General features: G+C 37.2%; 1 protein-coding gene across 8 annotated transcripts in view; it reads left to right on the top strand.

Annotated features, from left to right (window-relative positions):
- The window catches only part of LOC131428300 (probable nuclear hormone receptor HR3), a 554301-nt gene that overhangs the window by 419727 nt on the left and 119385 nt on the right, over window positions 1-15189 (top strand). For 2 of the 8 annotated variants that reach the window (XM_058592138.1, XM_058592137.1), the window contains exon 1: window positions 273-2510. The exons of 5 other annotated variants lie outside the window; for them this stretch is intronic. The gene's annotated coding sequence lies outside the window, so the exon portion shown is untranslated. Of the gene's footprint in view, window positions 1-272; window positions 2511-15189 lie in introns of those variants that run through there. One more of the 8 variants, XM_058592135.1, reaches the window with a different exon arrangement.

Below are 15189 nucleotides of genomic sequence, written 5' to 3'. Positions count from 1 at the left end.
TACCGGGAGTGGGTGGTCGGGACTCGTTCCGTTGCGAAATGGGATATGGTTGGGGTTTATTTCGTGATTATGAACTTTGCTGACTAGATGACGAACCACGGTCGCTCAGGTCGGTCAATGGCATCTTCTGGGACTCACGGCGAGTGTGTGTGGCAAGCCGAGTGAATGGTGGGTTTCCGTTCGAATGTCGCAGCAGCCTGTGCAACGAAAGGAGAAAGAGCGAAAGAGAAACGGTCCGGCAAAAGAACCGACTTGCGATACGCCAGTGACGGCTGGTTCAATGTGTCAGTACATAGCGGTTCTGTCGGTTTGTACGCTTCCTAGTTCCAGACCGGTCCGCGGTGTTATTTTCGTTCTAAACGCGACGGGCACAATCGCGGAAGATTCAATTCCACTCGACCGAGAACAGTTTCTGCTGATTGGAATCGGGTTCGGCGGTACTTCTTTGCTGGCTGGATTATCTGGAAAATGTGGCTCTGTGAGAAATAGTTGTGGGATTTTGTGGGGATTGTGGAGCTCCGAGAATCGAAGTTGGCAGGAACTGCTAACCGTGCGATTATCTAGAGGGAAGAAACGTGTCGTTCTCAGTTTGTATTCAATTTGTTATAGTTTTATTAGAATTGAACAAAACCCCGAAATTGTACCAGGAGTCAAATAAATCAAGCAAACACTGCCAGTGTTGATCGGATAGTGTCAAAGTATCAGTCACCAACACGATTAAACTTGTAGAAAAATTGCACGACGAGCCAACAAGCAGTGTGCACTTTAATCAAATGAATATGCAAAACTCGCAATTGTTGAAGTTCCGATCGTGTGCAAGTGTTTTCCCCAACAGAGGTCATTCTGTAGTGCATTGATTTTTCCGTTCCCTGAATGCGGCTCACTTTGATCTACTGTTGTGAAGATGGGTTCAAAGAAAAGGTGTGAAATAGCTCGGATCGGTCACACAGAGCAAATGAAGAATGAAAATTTCATGAAAAATGGATAGGTTCAATGACACGAGAGCGAGAAGCAAACACACCAGCTAACCAGTGAAAAGAAAGAAAGAAAAAAAAGTATACAAATATAAATATATTGGTTGATATACACTCTCATATTCTTCAATGGCTACCCCGACCTAAAGATAGAGCGGGAGTACCGACACGAGAGTGAGCGCGAGCGAGTGATCGAGAACAAAGTGCCAGTGGGTTGGAGGGGTAACGTGGGAGAAGGGGAGAGCTGGTAGAGCACTAGTACGAAGGGAGCTACTACCAGCAACAAAAACAACAACAACAGCAACTCTAGTGCTACTGCGAGTGGCCAAGAAGGGAAAAAACACATACGTTCATAGCGGTTTGGGGGACCTGCTGTTGGGGCCCATTTCGGACGCGGCATATGGCGAGAAGAGGAACCGCGTGGAACTCCGTGTCCGACCCACACAGACCCGATAGGTCAGCTCGGCTAAACATCGCGCGAGTGAATATAATCGCACGCTTAAGTTGCCGAAAACTGATGCGAAATTGTTCTTATATCTATTTTGACAAGTGTAAATCAATTAGGATCAAATCTCTGATACGATGCTGAAAATTTATGGCGTGCTGAGAGCGTGTGCGTTATGTGACTAGTTTTTTTTTCTAAAATCTTATCGTTGGTGACTGGTAACGCGGTGGTGACATCTGGCCAGCTTGACCGGAAGTGTTCCGCCACCATAACACATTATAGATGATTGCTTCACATTTCGTCAAACAGCACACGCAAATGAGTTATGGTGGCGGCATCTGGTGTGGCTGACCAAGAACTGTACAGCGAGGAAACGTCAACGGCTTGACAGTCGTTTGTATTCGTATGAAGTCTGTGTTTGCGTGTTTGCCTCTGCTGAATTTTTACAGGAATTTTACGCACTCTTAGGGTACGAGGAATCTACCTTACTTACTTACTTGCTAATACTTGGAAAGTGAGAAACGAAAATCAACGAATAGTGCCCAGGAATCAAAAACTGTGGTATCAACCGGATAATCAAACAACTTGTAATTACCATGTCGCACGAGCGGATGATGTAATGTGAAAAAGAGGGAGAATGTGAGCAACCAAATTCAACAAAATCTCATAGTCGCAGTAGTGTAAAAGTGAATATTTATTCAAGTGATTAGAAGCTCCAAGAGCACGACAGTCGATGGTTGCTGTGGTTTAGTACAACTAACAGTTTCTCCAGCAACCCTAAAACGGAAGCCTTTTCGGAACGACGGTTTCAACCATTCAACAGTAACAAATTTACCAGTGATGACCAGTTTATATTTATACATCCAATAACAGTCAAGTTTATAAATATTTAAACACTGTTTCAAACAACAAACACGAGAACTGTTTTAATCAACGGCGCAGGGCAGGTCGTCCGTTAAAATAACAAATTGTCCAATCGAAATAAATTCCAATAGTTCGGTGGACATAACTCAACGAAAAAACAAAAATACCGTGCGTCTCGCATACGCCAGCAAAGTTTAATTAAAAAAGAAATTTACATAAATTCACAGGTATTAATGAAGGTTTAATATTTCATAAGCCACAGGGTAGCATTTTTTCTCATTTTCTCTCCTTCTCTCTCTCTCGCGCGCGGGCTTTCGATATATCACAAGCAATCATAATTTTTTAATTTTGAATTGAATCGATCGACCGGAACGAACTCCGAAACAGTCGAATCATTTGCATTTGTAACTGGACATTTGTGTCTCTAGATGTGACATTTCAATTGCCATCACTGTCTTTTCGCTTTCAACAAGAGAAGAGCCCTTCTCGTTTATAGCTGAGTTAGTTAATGATACAATCCAAGCAATTCGGATAGTACGGCGAAATCCAGAATTGTTTCAGTTTTTTAGTTAAAATTTGACAGTTCAGTAGTTATTGGTTCACTACCGAAAGTAACTCTCTTCCGGAGTAAGGTTATTTCACAAAGCATATAAAATAGACTTTCAGAAAATCAAAGATATTTGATAAAATCTTTTTTTTTTATCATACGAACTGCTATTATATTTAATGTCTTAAAATCAAACAACTTATTTTTTAATCTATCCAACGTTTTGGTCGGAAAATTAGGTTTTTTGTCCGATATTCTTTGTTACTGCGTTGAACTGCTTAAGTTGATTTTATTATGAGATTTAAGAATCTTTCAATTATAGATTATGCCACTGTTGCACTACTGATCACTATCTACTCGAAGTATGATTCGAACTAATAGTTCAAATTAACCAAAAACGTCCGGAACATTGAACAGCTTACTAAAGAATTAGTTCAATAACCGTACACAAGACGAAGAAAGCCAATTTCATGACAAAAACACCATTCTCCAGTCGTTCAACAATTATTAATAATTATACTATTATATTGTACTAGCTGTCCCGGAGAGCTTCGTCTCTGTTGTAGTCTGCATCATTGTCCGTTTTATAAGTTCGCTGGTATGAACTAATGAATACTACGTAAAGTAGTTCAAAGAGAACACGATTTTTTTGGTTCAAAATAAACTTTATTCGTCAACATAATCTCCATCAGGAGCAACACAATCATTTCAGCGCCGCCCAAACATTTCAATATCACTTTTGTAGAACGATTTATCTTTGGCCTCAAAATAGGTCTCAGTTTCAGCGATAACCTCTTCATTCATGCGATATTTCTTACCGGCGAGCATTTTTTTTTTCATGTCTGCAAACAACCAGTAGTCGTTAGGAGCCAAATCTGGCGAATACGGTGGATGTGGGAGCAATTCGAAGTTCAATTCATGTAGTTTTTCCATTGTTTTGATTGACTTGGGACACGGTGCGTCTTGATGAAGCAAAATTTTTTCTTTGCCATATGCAATCGTTTCTTTGTAAATTCAGCCTTCAAACGCTCCAATAACGCTATATGATATTCACTATTAGTTGTATTTCCTTACTAAAGATAGTCGATACATATTACACCACGCACATCCCAAAACACCAAGAACATAACCTTTCCAGCTGTGCTTTCGGACGCTTTGGACAAGGTTTACTCAGATGACGATCGTTTTGATTCCAGAGTGAAGTGATGAACCCATGTTTCATCCATTGTCACATATCGACGTAAAAATTCCGGATTGTTACATTTAACTGTTCAGAATCATCAACACGTTCTCGTTTTTGGTGAACAGTGAGCAAACACGGCACCCACTTTGAAAAGAGCTTTCTTATAGTCAATTGCTCATGCAATATAAAGCCATCACGTTCTTTTGATATCTTGACGATGTCAGTGTTACCGCCTCATTTGGACGTCCATTACGTTCTGCATCATTGGTGTACCCCGTTTGAAGTCAGCAAACCAACGTTTTGTTGTTGTTTCTGATGGAGCGGATTTGCTTGAACGGTTTTTTTTTCATCAAGAACCAGTGTAAAATTAAAACACGAAATTATTATTGATCCATTGTTCTGAAAATATCAAAAGTAGCAGCACAATTAGCACAATAACTCATAAACTAATGAATAGAATATCATGAAATTCAAACAGCTGTCAGGTTAGTATTAACTGAAAAACTGCAATAAAACTAGCGCCATCTATGTGTTGGGCCCGGGACTTTTCAGTTCATATGTTATACACCTTAATCCTGTTGTCTATGAATGGCGTTTGCGACAGTGAAATTCGCATCCATGGATCAATGCTGGAAATCGAAATTCTTGAAATTTTAGAATATTATAAGTTATTGAAGAACCTGCTCACGTTAAAATCCTTTCTAATATATAATAAAATTCTGTCTATTGTTTGCGATGTCCAAATAGGACTTTTTTAGAACTTGACTCGATGGCATCGCACAAAATTTATATACCGAAAAATGATCTCGGAATCAAGTAGTACATTTTCCACACAAAACAGCTCATTGCACGCGGACGATGTTATTAAAAATCTAGTATTCATATTACGTATATTGACTGAAAATAGCCGGAAATAACGAAAAACAAAAGTCACTTTCAGTCCTGCTTGCAAATTATGCGAATGATAGTCATGCCCAGCGAACGACAAAAACGGAATAGTAGTTTCAAGTTTTGGTCTTACTTTTAATTTCTTGGGGTGCCGGTAACAGAACACCTTTTTTGAAATGGCCAAATATATCACTTTATTAAATTGATGTATCGCTTTATCATATTTCGGTCAGTATCTCACCACTTCCACGGTAGCCCAGTTTGAGTAGACTAAAAGTGAGAATAATTACCCATCACACACCATCACCCCATGTTTTCATGTGCAGTGTGAGATGTGGTACCGTCCTTTTAAATCTACATGTCGAACGAGTCCAATTGTCCCAGTTTAAACAAAAATAGTCTCTCAACATCTAACCAAACCCTTCTTCATTTTACCTTGAAATCATTATTTTTCTCAAAGTTCGATAATAGAGTTTTTAACCTTGAGGTCATTCACTGGATAGAAATACTAGAAGTAAGTTATGTGAAATACATAACCGCGAAACTGTCTTACAGTTATTTATTAGGATCAAACAACTGGATATTATTTCTGTTTCAACAGCAGATATTTTGAATTTTCTACACTCTTTACGTTATTTCTGGGTTCGTTTGATTCTTAATGAAAAGGATAATTAAATTCCAAAAAACTGCACTGGCGTGTAAAACTATATGTATTATTGAACAACATAAATGCAATAGATTTCTACAATTAAGATAAAAAAGTAACCGAGTAAAAAGGATTCATAACTCTGAAAGAACTCAAGGCAGACGCTGTCGAGTTCAGCAAAAATTGGAAAAATAAAATAAATTGAAGAAGATTAACCTGAAGTCTTTTTATGCGGGTTTTCCATGCTACTCTTATTCAAAGAATTTTTACAGCAATGCGATTCTTTTTATCCGAATTTTTTGAAATTATGCGATTTTTTCTGTGTGAATCCTCGAAGTCATGCGTTTTCTTTTCTTTTGAAATTTTGTTTTTGTTCAATATTTTAGAAATGCATGTTCCGTCGAAATTCAGTATTACATCAGAAGAATTTTTCTTTTAGAAAAACTCTACTCTGTGACTTTTGTTGAATCCTTGTTTTTTTTTGTTTCTATGAAATTGAAGCTTAGAATTGAAATTGAAACCAATGCTAGAATTTGGTCTAGTCTTAGAAATGCATGATACCTCGAGAAGTGGTATTATCTCGAAGTTTTCTCAAAAAATTGACTCATTGGGACTTGGACAATTTTTGAGTCCCCGAGACGTTTTTTATTGAAATCTCATTCTCGAGATAATACCATATCTCGACGGTTCCCGCATTTCTAAGACATCATTGGGTTAAATATGAAAACAAGTGGTAGCCGGTGAGATAGAATTTCCTATCCACTGTTACTGAAGTAGAAAATAATGGATTCCTTATCTCCAATTTTGACCATTTTCTCCTAAATACTCACATCAAACCAGTTAGTTGGGTTCTATAGAGTGTTCAATCGATGATATGACCACGCTAGAGCAATTCGATGAATGCGAAGCCCTTACAGAAATTGTCATACCACTAAGAATATTTAAATTTATCGTCGATTTGACCACCTTTATTGGCGTGGTTAATCGATCGTTTTCAGATTGACAAAATAAAGCCATTAAAAATTTCCACGAAAGATATGATGATGCCAACTCAACTGTTTCATGCTGTTCCAGTATTTTCAACTCCATTTCGGACATACCATTTATGTCTTTGTTCGATATAGCTCAATTTCAATTCGTACAGCACCCAATTGCCAACCTTTTGGATGAACGCAAACGCTTTTAAGTGCAGTGAAATGGCGTTTTGTGTAATGCCTTCCATTCAAAACTTTTAAAAACATTCGTTTTTTTTTAAGATATCCTTGTTTACTTGTTTATTAATATAAAAAATAGGTATATAACCATGAAAAAAATTTCCGAAACACGGAAGGCCTAGTCTCGTATACCTATCGATACAACTGGACGAACTGAGCAAATGTCTATGTCTGTATGGTAATAAAGAGATCCACGCCTCAGAAATAGCCGGACCGATTTTGACCAAACTGTTTGCAAATAAAAGGTCTTTCTGCAAATCGTATCGATTTTTCACCATATCCCAATAATTGGGGTTCTCAAAGAATCAAAATTAGACACAATTTTCAATACAATCGTTTCTGTGTGATTGAAGGATTGAATACAGTACTGTTCAGTGTAATATTTTGGCTCGATTTTTTCAGCACGCTTCCTAGAGCACCGACTTTGCCAAAATCAGTTTTTGGATACATTCAATATGTTCGACATTTTAAGTTTGTTTTTTACCGTAATTACGACTTACTTCACTATGGGCGCCGTTTCAAAATTCGCCATGTGAAAGAATGGGTAGAACTTAGTCATGAATATATCTAATTGTACTAAACGCAGTAACAACAAATCTCAAACAAAATCTCAGAGTTTTCAGAACAGGTTCAGAATTAAGAACTATGACTATGGAACTGAATCCTAATTATGAAACTGGATTCTTGACTAGGAACTAATGTTGGTTCCTTAATTAAAAGTACGGATTTGGGATTTCAACCTCAGAATTCATGAACAAAAATCAGAATATAAATCTCGATTCTCGATTCGATCTGGTTTCTAGAACTAAATGCAGGGTGGCAATTGAGCGGGAAAACCAGAAAAAATTGGGCATTTGGTTTTACCGAGAAAAACCGGGAAAAAGCCGGTAATTTTAGTGAAAAACATGTAAAAATATCACTAACCCAAATATGAGTAACAATTGTTAGTGTCATAATTTTTTATTCAACAAGTGAAAAATAGAAGACAAAACCCAATTTTGAATTGGAGCGAGATGATCAGTAAAAGTGTTGAAACAAATTGCTGTCCCATACAGGTTCTATGTTAACAGCAGTAAAACTAAACAATCAGAAAGCATCAGAACCTTATTAGCTGTTATCGAAAACAGCACAATGAAAGCTCATCTTGAAAAATAAGCATAATTTTGATGCTGGTTTTATTGGATTTATTAAGGTTTAAAATTAATTTTCAACACACTTGGCAAAATCTCTAGGAGCCGTCTTGTTTTTAAGACAATACTTGTGTTATACTCTTATTTGTGTGAGATTTCGATAGTACTCGCAAACTTGGAAGTTGTGGACTTTGATCTTCTCCATAGTTTTGCAGGGAGTATTTGAATTCCTTCTTTGAGAGCTGAAACTGGTTTCTGAGGACCAGTATAGTATCTTAGAAAGTTTTAGAATATGGTTTTATTTGTCCAGTGAATCTCTGTTTAATTTTCATTTACAGGTTCTATACTACTACTATTCCGGAGTAGAATCACAAGAACGTTGATATTGATGTAGATGAAATAGCATTGCATTTAGTTTGAGATTTTGGAACTGGTGTTTTAGAAGAGCCAACCGAACGGTATCGCTAAATGTTTGGTATATGTACATCTAATGATTTCAGATTGCATTTGGTGGATGAGAATTTTTTTGTCTAATTGGTGCATGCTAGAACTCATTTCGAAACCTGGATTCCTAAAATGAATTCAGTTCCATAATTCTAGAACTAAATTTATGACATAATTTCTTGATCTGAATTCTAAATAATATATAATGAATAGGTAATTCTTAACCTGTCTCATACTTCGAATTTAGTTCTTGAATCCAATTCAAGAATTCAAAAAATTCAATTAAATGATATGAAAAAGACTCAACAGTTGTAAACATTGGATCAATTCCGCAAATCGATGCTTTTTAGAACCATTAAAATATTTTCAAAGGATTGTGCGAAGTTTATCTCTACTATCCAAATCTAAAAAAAGGATTTGTTTCGTGCTATTTAAGTATATGGTAGAATATATTTGTCCTTAATCAATCATTATTTAGTATTAATACATCATGACAATTCTGGAAGCGAAGCAATAAAAGTTCTAAAATTCACACAATCTACTAATACGAACGATAATCTAGAAAAGGAAAGAAACTTGTCAGTTTTATTCGTACTCACGTCCACTAGTTATGTCTGTGACATTACCCAGCCGCCTTTATTATAAGAACTTCTTTCTCTGAGCCTCGATTATCAGCAGAAGTTCTGTTACAAAAATTCAGATTTTGAGTAGACTTTAATATATTCAGCTCATTGATATTTTTTGATAGGTAACATCTCAGATATAAAAGAATAACAACGCAGTTGCTTACCTTCCCTAAAACGGCACATGTTCATTGAACTTAGCCAAATTCCGTTTACCACGAAAAAAGTTGACAGATGCAATTCATATTTTCTACGATCGATCACGGTAATCGTTTTCCAATTTCATAACAGAACAGAACGCAAACCTCACGTTGTTAAACACGAGACTACCCGCAAATGGTCAGGTAATTGTGCTAACATCTACAAATTTTTACTTGGCTCAAATAACGAGCAAACTGCTGAACTGCTTGTTGTTGGTATCGATCGGGTTACTTTAAAAGGATGATGGCAGACTTTCAATGCAGTGAAGGGAAACGGTTTTAACAAAAACAAGAAAAAAAATATTGATTATGAGTTATTAATGCTTTGAGTTTGCATCTCGAAACACAAACTCCGATTCTAAATATTCTTAGTTCCAGTAATTCCCAATTAAAAACTCAACATTCTAAGTGTACTTCGAGTGTAATACAGTCATAGCAGTTTAATGGCAACATTATGATGATAGTCCTACCTAACAATCTGAATTGTTCATCATACCCTTAGTCTTACCTAAACATTTGTACAAAAGCAATTTCACTACAGCTGCATCATTCTGCGACATGACTGCTCGTACATACCCAACATGCCGGCTGCTGTCATTAGCATATGCCGCATAAACACACCTCATTTCATCCCAAATCATCCTACCGATGATTAATAGTCCCGGGTGGTGTTTTACACCGGCAAAGTCGTTTCTCAACTGACTTTTTTTTTCAGTAAAAGCACTTCAACTACTACACCGTGATAACCATCTCGAAATACTACAGATGAGTTGCGGGTAGTGAGAGAAACGTTCTTGAATTTTGCCAACTTTATCCTGCAGAAAAAGTTGCAACATTTTTCTTTTCGAAAATTCCCATCACACCTTATACCCGATTACCCTTATAATCGCCGGTTGATATACTATATGCTAAATAAATCCCAACAACACCAACAAACAACACCATCGGGCCATTGACCTGGAGAGCCGCGAGGCGCACATCGTATCAGTTACTTACTTTTACCGCTTAGGCCGTCCGTCGTCATCACCGCCATCATCACCACCACGACCAGCAACCCACCGCCTGATGATAGTCGTAATTTTTGTTTGCTTTACAATTTTGCACTTTTGACGCCTCGTCGACGTCGTCGTCGTCATCGTGGTCGTCCGCTTGGCGGTGCCAAAAAGGCAGCCAGCCTATCATCATTCTGCTATTATGTCATTTCGCTCGGCATCGGCGGTGATACCGGCCATTAGTGTGCTGTACCAACATACTACACTGTTCGTACTAGCATAGAGTCTGCTGGATGGATAATTTATTCCACGCTTTTTTTTGGCACCCATCTTGCTGCGACCCTGTGACGTCAAAATGGTTCAGCGTTGAGGCAGCTTTAAATGAAAATTAATGGTACTGTATTCGTGGATGTCGAGCAATAGTGTAGGAGGCAAAGTACTAGCGCTGGCAGATATTGCGTTTCATTGTTACTAAAACGGAGACTTTTGCTCGCAGGCATCTCAAGGAGTAACTATTCAATGGTAACCATTTCGGGGAATTTGAACAATATTAAATCTAGCGATCGGTGGTGTTACAGTTTTGGCTGATGATAACGGTAAACAACAGGATTTATTGCCAGCATCTGAAGAAATTATACCATAATTAAGAAAAAGGAAACCAAGAAGACCAAAGCCCTTGATATTTTCGAATTTCATGTAAAATTCAGTTATGTTTGAAATTTACAGCTTTCTTTCCAACTGTGAAGGATTGCAGCCTTACGGTTTGCAGAATTCTTATCTTGTTTTTAGGTTTAAATTCTGCCTATGATGGATACTTTTCCGAAATTTTCTATGCTGTGTCTGTTTTTTATATGAGAAATTTCATGCGGAAATCGTTTGTATGTTGGCACGACCCCCTTCGACTTTCATCAAACTTTACATGTGTGTTCGTTATAGCAAATGAAGTATTTTTCACTGGTCTTGAAATTTTTTCACTGATTTATGAAAAGGACGTATGTGTTTTTAGCCACAATATTTTCAAACAATTATAACTAAAAATCTACAAAAAATATGTCCACGAAGAAGTTTTAGGTAATTAGTTGAACTTTGTAAAAACTTTCCATAAATACGTTTATTTCTTAATGCAGTTTACATAAGTTTTTCTTCGCCGTAGCATCACTTTTACATAAAATTCTTATCCTAATTTAATTCTAAAATAGTCACAACGATTTAAATTTATTTAAACATATTCCTCTTATTACTTAAATATCATCTTAGGTAATTCGCCATTAATTATGAAATCTACTCGGAAATATTATTTGAACCAAACGATTAACTTCTATAAATTATAAAATAAGCTGTTATTTTCAGACATTTTTTTGATAATTTCATAAAGTATTTCGAGTTTGTTTGTATCATTACATAATTTCTATTCTAATTTCTATTCTAATTTCTATTCTAATTTCTATTGGTTGAACTCATGGTCACAGCTGGAATCAGAACTAAGTCTTAAAAGGGTCCTTTATTAAATTGAAACTCCAATTATCTTTATGAAATGATGAAGAAGTTTCATGTATGGAAGATCACGACAAGCAAGAATGTCTCGAACTGGGACATTAGATAGTCTACCTTGGGTACGCAAAGAATTTATTAGTTGAGATCTGACATCACGATACTCCACGCATGTCCAAACGACATGATCAATATCGCGATAGCCTTCGCCACAAGCACAATGATTAGTTTCGGAAAGTACAATTCGAAGAAGGTGTGCATCTAACGTATCCGGGCATCACACGAATGAAATCCCTACTCACATCCAGTCCCTTGAACCATGCCTTTGTCGATATTTGAGGAATCATTGCGTGCATCCACCGAACCAGATCATCTTTATCCCAAGGAGATTGCCAGCTGGCAAGTGTTCTTTGGCGAGTCGCGCCATAGAATTAGTTGAAAGCAATTGGTCTCTCATAAATTTCACCCTCAATAGCACCACGTTTGGCTAAACTATCGGCTTTTTCATTGCCTGGAATAGAGCAATGAGCCGGGACCCAGACTATAGTGATTAGATAATTATTGTTCAATATGTCGTTCAGGCACTGTTTTATTTTTCCCAAGAAAAACGGTTCATTCTTGCCAGTCATGTTTGAGCGAATGGCTTCAATTGCACTCAGACTATCTGTGACGAGGAAATAATGTTTTGGAGATAATGTGACGATTACATTCAAGCTATAATGAACTGCTGCTGCTAACTCTTCTATTTAAACAGATGCAGGTTCTTGAAGCTTGAATGAGGCCGAAACATTATTGTTGAACATACCAAACCCTGTCGCTTCTTCAATTCGCGATTCGTCCGTGTAAAACAATATGCCTGAACTTATTTGAAAATATTTTTTGGATTTCCATAGACAGGGACATTTAGGAGGCTGACACGGATAGGAATATATCTTGAAGGGTTGATTTCCTGTGGCATATGGTTAAAATATACTGTCATGAATCTTGTTTGAGATTGAAGCTCAACTAGCCTTTCGAAGTTATTAATAACCAACATCAATATCAATTCCTCACATCTTAACAGTTCGGCTGAAAAGTTCGTATCGTTTAATAGAAACACACATTTTTTTTGCCAAAATTCGTTTGTATTATTCAACATAATTGCCATCAGAGGCGATACAGCGATTATAGCGACCTCCCAACTTTTCGATACCATTTTTGTAGTACGATTTGTTCTTTGCCTTAAAATAGGCCTCAGTTTCAGCGATTACCTCTTCATTGCTTCTAAATTTTTTACCAGCGAGCATTCTCTTGAGGTCTGAGAACAGGAAAAAGTCACTGGGGGCCAAATCTGGAGAATACGGTGGATGAGGGAGCATTTCGAAGCCCAATTCGTTCAATTTCAGCATGGTTTTCATCGACTTGTGACACGGTGCATTGTCTTGATGAAACAGAACATTTTTCTTCTTCAAATGAGGCCGTCTTTTTTTTATATTTCGTCCTTCAAACGCTCTAATAACGCTATATAATAGCCACTGTTGATGGTTTTTCCCTTTTCAAGGTAGTCGATGAAAATTATACCATGCGAATCCCAAAATACAGACGCCATAACCTTACCGGCCGATTGTTGAGTCTTTCCACGCTTTGGGTTCGGTTCATCGCGTGCAGTCCACTCAGCTGACTGTCGATTGGACTCCGGAGTGAAATGATGGAGCCATGTTTCGTCCATTGTTATATATCGACGAAAAAAATCGGTTTTATTTCGATATAACAGCTCCAAATACTGCTCAGAATCATCAATTCGTTGTTGTTTTTGATCGATTGTGAGCTCACGCTGCACCCATTTTGCACAAAGCTTTCTCATATCCAAATATTCGTGAATAATATGTCCAACACGTTCCTTTGATATCTTTAGGGTGTCAGCTATCTCGATCAACTTCACTTTACGGTCATTGAAAATCATTTTGTGGATTTTTTTCACGTTTTCATTGGTAACAGCCTCTTTTGGACGTCCACTGCGTTCATCATCTTCGGTGCTCATATGACCAGTACGAAATTTTGCAAACCACTTACGAATTGTTGCTTCGCCCGGTGCAGAGTCAGGATAACACTCTTCAAGCCATTTTTTGGTATCGGCGGCACTTTTTTTTCATCAAAAAGTAGTGTTTCATCAACACACGAAATTCCTTTTTTCCATTTTTTTTTTCACAATAACAAAAGTAGCTTCACTCAAAATGCAATATCTCACAAACTAATAATCAGACAGCTGTCAAATTTATACACGTATCTTTTGAAGGTTGGTACTAACTGAAAATGGTATGGATTTAATTCTAGTGGCGCCCTCTCATAGAAACGATACGAACTTTTCAGCCGATCTGTTAGCAGTCGCGATGAAAGCTCCGAAAAATGCTCTTTCAATGGAAGAACTCTCGCCAGAACTTCAAGACTCATTGTATATGTCGAGTGCATGCAGCCTAAAGCAATTCGCAAACAACGATACTGAATTCGCTCCTGTTTGATAATATGAGAGTTCGCAGCGGAACGAAAGCAAACGCATCCATATTCCATCACTGAAAGTATCGTTGTCTGCTACAATTTTAGTAGATCTTCCGGATGAGCACCCCACCAAGATCCTGTTATTGTTCGAAGAAAATTTACTCTTTGTTGGCATTTTGTTATCAGATACCTAATGTGTCCTCCCCACGTGCATTTGGAATCAAACCACACCCCGAGGTATTTGAAAGTCAAAACCTGTACGATCATTCATCCCATCATATGGAGCTGGAGTTGCGCGGGAATCTAAAAATTTTCATTGTTCGTGAAATCGAAAATAAAATTTATTTCTAAAAATTCTTAGTTATTTTACCGCACGATTTTTTTAAATTTCATTTCATAAAAAAAAACGTCAAATTACAAGGAAATTAATGAATGTTTCAGAAAGTTGGAGAGAGTCGGAGTTTGAGAGTTCTGCTAAATATGCTACAAAATCATCAACTGGTTTGGTTAAAATTTCTAAATTGCATCTGTCAGTAGTTATCCTTTGTTCAAAAGAGATCTTAGTCACAACTTTCTGTTCAAATTTCTCTAAAAAGCTTCCCTCAAGAATTGAGAGGTGGGGCATTTCTTGCATTCGTGGAGATAACAATCCTTTGTTCTTACCGGTTAATTACACAGTAATTTTTCAGAAGGCGCTTTACAAGCAATTTGAAAGGAATATTGTTTGAGGTTGTGAAGCATTGAGGGCTTAGGACAGTACGCTAAAGACGTAGTTTTTTTTGCTATTTTCCCGTTTCTAACTCAATTTTCTTGGAAACGGTGATGAATATCGAAAAACTCACCTGACAATGTCTTCGAAATTTAGTTGAGAAAAAATTTCAGAATGATTCATTGAGATTACCGCTCGTGTTGTATTTTTTTTCTGACTGAAGAACTGCTGAAAATTGCAACGCTTAGAATAACATACATCTACTTGATCATCGAATATATCGACTTTGAAAGCTTATATCTTAAGCCCACCGTGACAAAAACTAGATAATTTAGTTTCGATACGATTAGTACATAAAAACATA

Source organism: Malaya genurostris, chromosome 2, assembly GCF_030247185.1.
Source record: "Malaya genurostris strain Urasoe2022 chromosome 2, Malgen_1.1, whole genome shotgun sequence".
Taxonomy (NCBI): Eukaryota; Metazoa; Arthropoda; class Insecta; order Diptera; family Culicidae; genus Malaya; species Malaya genurostris.
This window is presented reverse-complemented; position numbering and strand designations above follow the sequence as displayed.